Source organism: Rattus norvegicus, chromosome 6 (genome assembly GCF_021556685.1).
Source record: "Rattus norvegicus strain SHRSP/BbbUtx chromosome 6, alternate assembly SHRSP_T2T, whole genome shotgun sequence".
Classification (NCBI taxonomy): Eukaryota; Metazoa; Chordata; class Mammalia; order Rodentia; family Muridae; genus Rattus; species Rattus norvegicus.
Genome location: NC_141539.1, coordinates 55,791,449 through 55,797,983, shown reverse-complemented (window position 1 = coordinate 55,797,983; position 6,535 = coordinate 55,791,449). Strand labels below are relative to the sequence as shown.

The following is a 6,535-nucleotide window of genomic DNA, read 5'->3' as shown; positions in this document are numbered from 1 at the left end:
AAACAGGCAGGTGATTTGGCTCTTCAAATACCTATCAAATATTTATTCTGTGCTGGGGCAGAGCTCACCCAGCAGGATGAAGGTACCTTTGCTTCTTATGTCAAATGTGAGGCCACCATGGCAGGCTTCCAGCGAGTTTCAAAGATGTGTTTGCTCCCTTAAGACTTGCTATCAGGGCCACCTGTTCACATGGTCATTCGTTTATGTGTCTAGAGTGCCACAGAGGGAGCCCAGGTCAACCAGACGCTTTGGTAGCCCCGTGGGATTTACTTTAATCCTGAATCGCTTTTCTTGGTTGGTTGGTTGGTTGGTTAGGAATATCCATTTCAAGGACTAGGAAATGGCCCCTCGGGTAAAGGATCTGAGAAAAAGGCCAGGCAAGGTGATGCACATCTGTAACTCCAGCACTCCTGGGCAGGGGCAAATGGATTCAGGAACATAGCAGATGGCCAGTCTAGCTGAAATGGTAAGCTGTGAGCCTTGTGTCAAACAGTCAGGTAGGGAGTGATAGAGGAAAAGTAACTTACTGTCAGCCTCTGGCCTCTACATGTGTGTTCGTGAGTTAGTTCTGGGGTCAGTCTTCAATCCCAGGGAACACACGCCTATGTCCAGTTTTGCCTGTCTGATCTGGCTGTGCGCCATGTCTTTAAAATGTCAGCCTTGGTTCTTGAGATTGGATACTTACTAGGGATAAAAGACTCTCACACGGCTGTGGTGCTAAGAAGTGTGGTAGAATCTACTAGAGTTTCACATTTTATAGACTTTGATATGTTTGCAATTTTCTCTTCTTGTTCTTGTTTGGCTTTTTAACGTAGGGGTTAATTGAAGCTAGGGCTGGCCACTGCCAGAGCCACTGCCTCAGAAGGGGCTTTCCTTATGTCAAATGCCTCAGACTCACGTGAGGTTAAAACAGCCCCAATCGAGCTTGCCTCTCCCCCTTTGAGCTAACCCCATGACCTTAAAATGCAGAAAATTCTGGAAGGGTGGCACACACCTTATAGTCTGTTCTCGTGTTCCTGTCTCACTTCCCATGTCCAAAGATACTGGAAGCCTTGATTGTTTTCCAAATGAGCAGAAATCAGAAGAGCGAGAAGTGATTTAAAGACTTTTGTGCTGCTGTGCAGAACTAATGCTCTGAAAATTACCTTTGCTTGCTCCCCCAAACACACACACACACACACACACACACACACACACACACACACACACACACACACGCATGCACGCACGCATGCATGTGCATATTCACACCAACACACATACACACACAGACACGTGTGCATGCACACAGGTGCACACCAACACACATACATGAACATACACATTCTTACTCCTTTCCTCTCTCCCTCTTCCCCATCTTCCCCCCTCCCTCTCTTTCTCACTTTTTGTTAGATCTTTCTGTTTACCCCAAGCCTCCTCAGCTTTAGAGTACTACCTCTAAATTACAGGCATGTTCCACCATGCCAAATACCTCTTGAATAAAGTCTGGAATTCTGCTAACAGAATTTCTATTATTCAGCTAAATTTTAATTGTTTTTCAAAGATCAATGTACTGGAGAGGTACATTGAGGGTTTATTTTTATATTTCTGTGGGTGTGCAGAGGCCAATGTCTGTTTTGTTGGCCTCTACCACTCTCTACCTGGTCTTTTAAGACTGTGTCTCACTGAATCAGGGACTCACCAGATTTGTTGGACCAAGTGATTTGCAGGCTCCAGGGACCTGGCTGGACGACTGCAGTGGGGTCACAAACATGCATGAGCAAACTGCCTGGCCTCTGGCCTCCACATGCACACACATGCACGAACCAAAGCAACCCTCTTCTTTTTAAGTTGGTAATTCCAAGTATTTGTTGGAGTGACTGGAGAAAAGGATGGATAGCACTGTGTGCTTTATTAATCATGACTCAGAGAGCAACAGCTCCGTGTCTTCACATGCTCAGATTATTGAAGCTTCCTTCTGGGAAGGCTGCAGTCTGTACTAACCATGGCAGCCCAGATCATAACTGCTGAGCCCCTCTGGCTGCTTATAAAAGCTCCTGCACTAAACGAAGCCTAAAAGTTAAACGTTTGCGCTAAAGGTATACAGTATGATGGTGATTTGAATAGGAATGGCCACATAGGCTCATAGATTTGAATGCTTGGTCGCCAAGCACTTTCTGGAGGTGTGGCTTTCTTGGAGAACAGTGGCCTTGTTGGAGGAAGTGTGTCACTAGGGGCGGGCTTTGAGGTTTCAAATGCTCAAGCCAGGTCCAGCGACTTTTTCTCTTCCTGCTGCCAGCTGATCCAGATGTAGAAGTCTCTGCTCCTTCTCCAACGCCATGTCTGTCTGCACACTGTGATGCTTCCTACATTGTTGATACTGGACTGAACCTCTGAAACTGAAAGCCAGCCCCAATTAAATGTTGTCTTTTCTAGGCATTGCCATGATCACAGTGTCTCTTCACAGCCATAGACACCCTAACTAAGACAAAGTACACATATGCACATTGTGTACACATACATAGTCCTGCTTAGGGTTTTGTCTCCATTAAAAGCAATAAAAATAAGCTGGGTGATGGGGGTGCATGCCTTGAATCCCAGCACTCAGGAGGGAGAGGCAGGTGGAGCTCTGAGTCTGAGGCCAGCCTGGTCTACATAGTGAGTTCCAGGACAGCCAGGGCTACACAGAGAAACCCTGTCTTGAAAAACAAAACAAAACCAAAAAACTCCCCAAGCCAACCAACCAACCAACCAACCAACCAACCAACTAACCAACCAACCAACCAACTAACCAGGCAGCCAACCAACCAACCAACCAATCAATCAACTAACCAACCAACCAACCAACCAATCAACTAACCAACCAACCAACCAACCAACCAACCAACCAACCAACCAAAATAAGCAATTAAAAAAAGGTCATCTTTGAAAGCTAATTACAACTACAAGCCCTAGCAGGCACTGCTCTGCGAGGCTGTCCTCTTCTCTCTGCTTCTCCCCCTCCCAACACCCTCCCCTTCCCGTCTCCCAGTCTTAATGCCTAAGCAGCTTGGTTAGAGCTGATGCTACTGCAGCAAGAGGTGGCACTAGTTAAAGGCAGCTACTGAAAGAGTAGGGGAAAATGGCCACTCTGGCTGTACCAACTATAATACAGTCACCAGCAGCCCCAGAGGAGCTGAAGACCTCTGGAGATCTGAGAGCTCCCAGATGGCCCCTGAGCCTCATGACTTTCGTGGTTCCCTGTTTCTGCCACCAAGAAAGGAGATTCACTCAGAGGATGAAGGGATTGCCTCTCCTGGTGGTGGCTCAGTTTGTAACAATAGGGGTTTTCAGCCCCAGAGCCCCAGGGGCTGTCTGTGGAGATGGTGCTGGCCCCTAGCAGTCATCGAAGCCCAAGTGGCCCTGCTGGCCCTACTTGGAGCTGAGCTGTGCTTAGAAGCAGCAATGGCTTGAGAGACAGAGCCGGAGAGTCTCCCAGCTCTGCGAGGAGATGTTCGCCAAAGGTTAGCCCCTCTCACCCTACCAGAAGCACCAATTCCTCATGAATGGCTGTGACCTGGAAGAGCCTAACTTGTATGTACACCATGGATCCTCTCACCCAGGCTCCAGTGGAGAGAACAGAGCAGGGAACGGCGAGGGGCAGGGGAATTCCAGAGACAGACTTCTCTGTGGCCTCTGAGCAGTTACCATCCTGAGAAGCTTCAAGGCCACCTGCGACTACCTGGATCTAGAAAGATGGCTGTCACAGGCCGAGACTCCCAGAAGCTGCAGGACACCGCAGCAGGCAACCCTGTCTAGAGGTGGAGAAGCAGGCTGGTGAGGCAGAGAGGCTCCAGACTGGAGACCAGTGGCTTCAGCAAGGACTTGACACACGAAACCAAGAGAGCAGCTATGACCAGGAAAAGCCAGCCACAGAAGAGACCCCGGGCCCAAAGTTTTTTTTTAAGAAAATTATTTAATTTAATTTAAAAAATAGTTTTTGACTTTTTTTTTATTTGAAAACGAAGTAGCTTTCACAAGTTGCGGCTTAGTCCCCACGAAAACATCGCAGGTATTTTGGAAGAGGCTGGGCAAACAACAGAATCTGAAACGAGTCCTTTCTCTAGAAACTCACGATGCCAAGACGCAAAGTCCACAAAGTTAATGTAGCTTTTGTTTCTATAAAAAAAAAAAGTATTGCCCACATCTTACAATCTTCAATGCCACCTCCGGCACCTGTGTTCTTCTCTGGTCTTAAAAGGAGCAAAAGGCAGCCGGTGAGACTTTAACGCAGCCCTCCCTCCCCCACTCCGCAGGGGGAGCCCGGTCCACGCGCAGGTCTCCAAACAATCTTTCCGTGTTAAATTATTTTTAACAAGAGGACTTAATTTTCACACTAAGACCTTGGGTAAATAGGCTTCAAACAATGACCAGTGCTTATCTCTATAGCAAATTCAATCCTTTATCCAGCTGGAAGTGACAGCACATGGCTGTGTCGCCAGCGCTCCGGAGGCCCACTCGCTGTGAGTTTTTGTTCAAGGGTAAGCTATGAGACGAGACTTCATCTCCACGCAAACAGTGCTGTTTTCCGTTTTCTTGCATGGGCCTCCTAGTGGGCAAAGGGCAGGGTCGGTGGTACCGGTGGAGGCAGGTAGACAGACAAAGGAGATGCTGGCCCTAGGGGGTGCTGGCCCTGGGAGGTGCTAGCCCCAAACCCAGATGATCCGGTGACTCCTCCATCAGCCGTAGCAGTGGCTGTTCTATGACTCCTTTGTGGGGCCCTAGAGTAAATCTTTTCATAACTGCCTTGACACAGTCAACCTGTTCCAGCTTGAAATGGTAGGTCCTCAACCTCCTGCACCAGGGTGATGGTTTTCAGGGCTAATAACAGATTATTTTTTCTTTCTGAATTTACGGGAGGAGGAGTTGTTGCTTCTCTGGCTCATGAACTGGCCCACCCTTCATGTCAACGGCATGGCGCAAACTCTCCAGCTCTGACTCCCAGGACAGGCTGGGACACCACTGACCCTGGCTGTGGCTCTGACAGAGTCGGAGTCGGCTAACACATCCTTTCACCTCGTTCATCTTGGCTGACGGCCTCCTGTGGTGAGACCAGCATTGCAGAAGTGCTCTGCAGTGGGACTTCAGCCTCTTGCCCTGAGTCCCCAAGAATGCCTTTCTCCTATGCAGTGTCTAAATGGGGCTTGCCCAGCCTCCTCATTGCCTTCCTGCCTTGTCCAGCGTCTCCAGGACTTCTGTTTGTGCATCTTTCACCTTTTCCTGGCTCTTGCAGTGGTAGGATCGCCTGTGCTTGCAGCCTGCCCTGCTTCTCTATGACTCTGAACTTCCCTGAGCTGCTCTGGCTGCAGCTTGGAACAGGCCAGATGGCCCCACTGGCTTGGTCAGGAATCTACTCTTTGTGTGCGACTGCTGGTGTGCACTGGTCACAGACAGGTCTAGAGCACGCTGCTGGGTAGCACCGGTGTTCAGTTCTCCAGAGACTTCTGCGTCTGTGCACCCAGGAGGCACATAGCAAGGAAACAGAGCAGATAAGCCTGCTCGACTCAGCAGGCTCTGTGGAGTGGTTGTACCCAACTTGGGTGCTCATTGATAACCTATAGTCCGACACCTCTCACCTGCCCCGAACTCAACTGTTCATAAAGTTATTAGTGGATTCCACTAGGGCCAATATTTGGGGGGGGAGCGATGGTGGGAGAACTGAGACTGTTGGTGTGGGACATCGGTGCTGAGGTTGGCCAGGTGCAGTAGTTAAGCCTAGAGCAGGGTGGTCCGTTTGTGGAGGCAATACCCCAACAGGGTATTCTGCAGGAGGACCACAGGCTTCAGTATGAGCTGATGAGTGAGCAGGAAGGACTGGACATGCATGTGCTGTCTGCCCGATGTCAGCCGTGCAGTGACATTGAGGTTGTCCTTGCCATTTGCACCAGTGGCTTCGTCATCCAAGGCTTCATCCAGGATGCCACTCATGTGCTAGAGCAACAAGCGTTGATCATCCACCCGACAGAGAGTAGGCTCCATTGGAAGGAGAGCAGGGTCTTGAGACAGCTCCTGAGGGCAGTGGCCACGGGCTGCGTCACGGCACAGTACTGCCGGAGTGGTGTATGTAGCCAGGGCACGGGGAATTGCTTTTCACAGGGCACGTGCACTTTGTGGGGGGCTCAGCTTGACTGTGCCACATGGTTTAGTGGCTTTCAAAGGATGTATAGAAGCACAAAGGAGAGGGGCACACAGCCTTGTCAAGATCAACATGGAGAGACTTGCAAGGTGATGTGGTGCTGTTCTCCTTCCAATGTGCCAATGTTTGTGGCCTCGGTTGCCCAAATCCTGAAAGAGGCCGCAGGCTGGTGGCATGGACTGAGCCTGGTGCTGTACCTAGGGAGGCCTGTGTTATTCTAACCCTCGAGGTTCCAGCCAAGGATGCCCTCACCCACTGGAATGGTATAAAATGCAAATTAAGGTCTTATAGTTTTCTTGTGAGACAGAAATGTCCATAAGAAACAAAAACAAAACAAATAGACCTCAAGTTTACTTCATGAAGCACAGCCTCAGGCACATT

The 6,535-nt window shown here is 49.5% G+C and overlaps 2 pseudogenes; both read left to right on the top strand.

Moving 5' to 3' along the window:
* The first annotated feature begins 3,100 nt into the window (after window positions 1–3,100).
* On the top strand, window positions 3,101–3,938 carry Hexim2-ps1 (HEXIM P-TEFb complex subunit 2, pseudogene 1; annotated as a pseudogene).
* Window positions 3,939–4,178: 240 nt separating this feature from the next.
* On the top strand, window positions 4,179–6,174 carry LOC148005189 (meteorin-like protein pseudogene; annotated as a pseudogene).
* The last annotated feature ends 361 nt before the right edge of the window (window positions 6,175–6,535 follow it).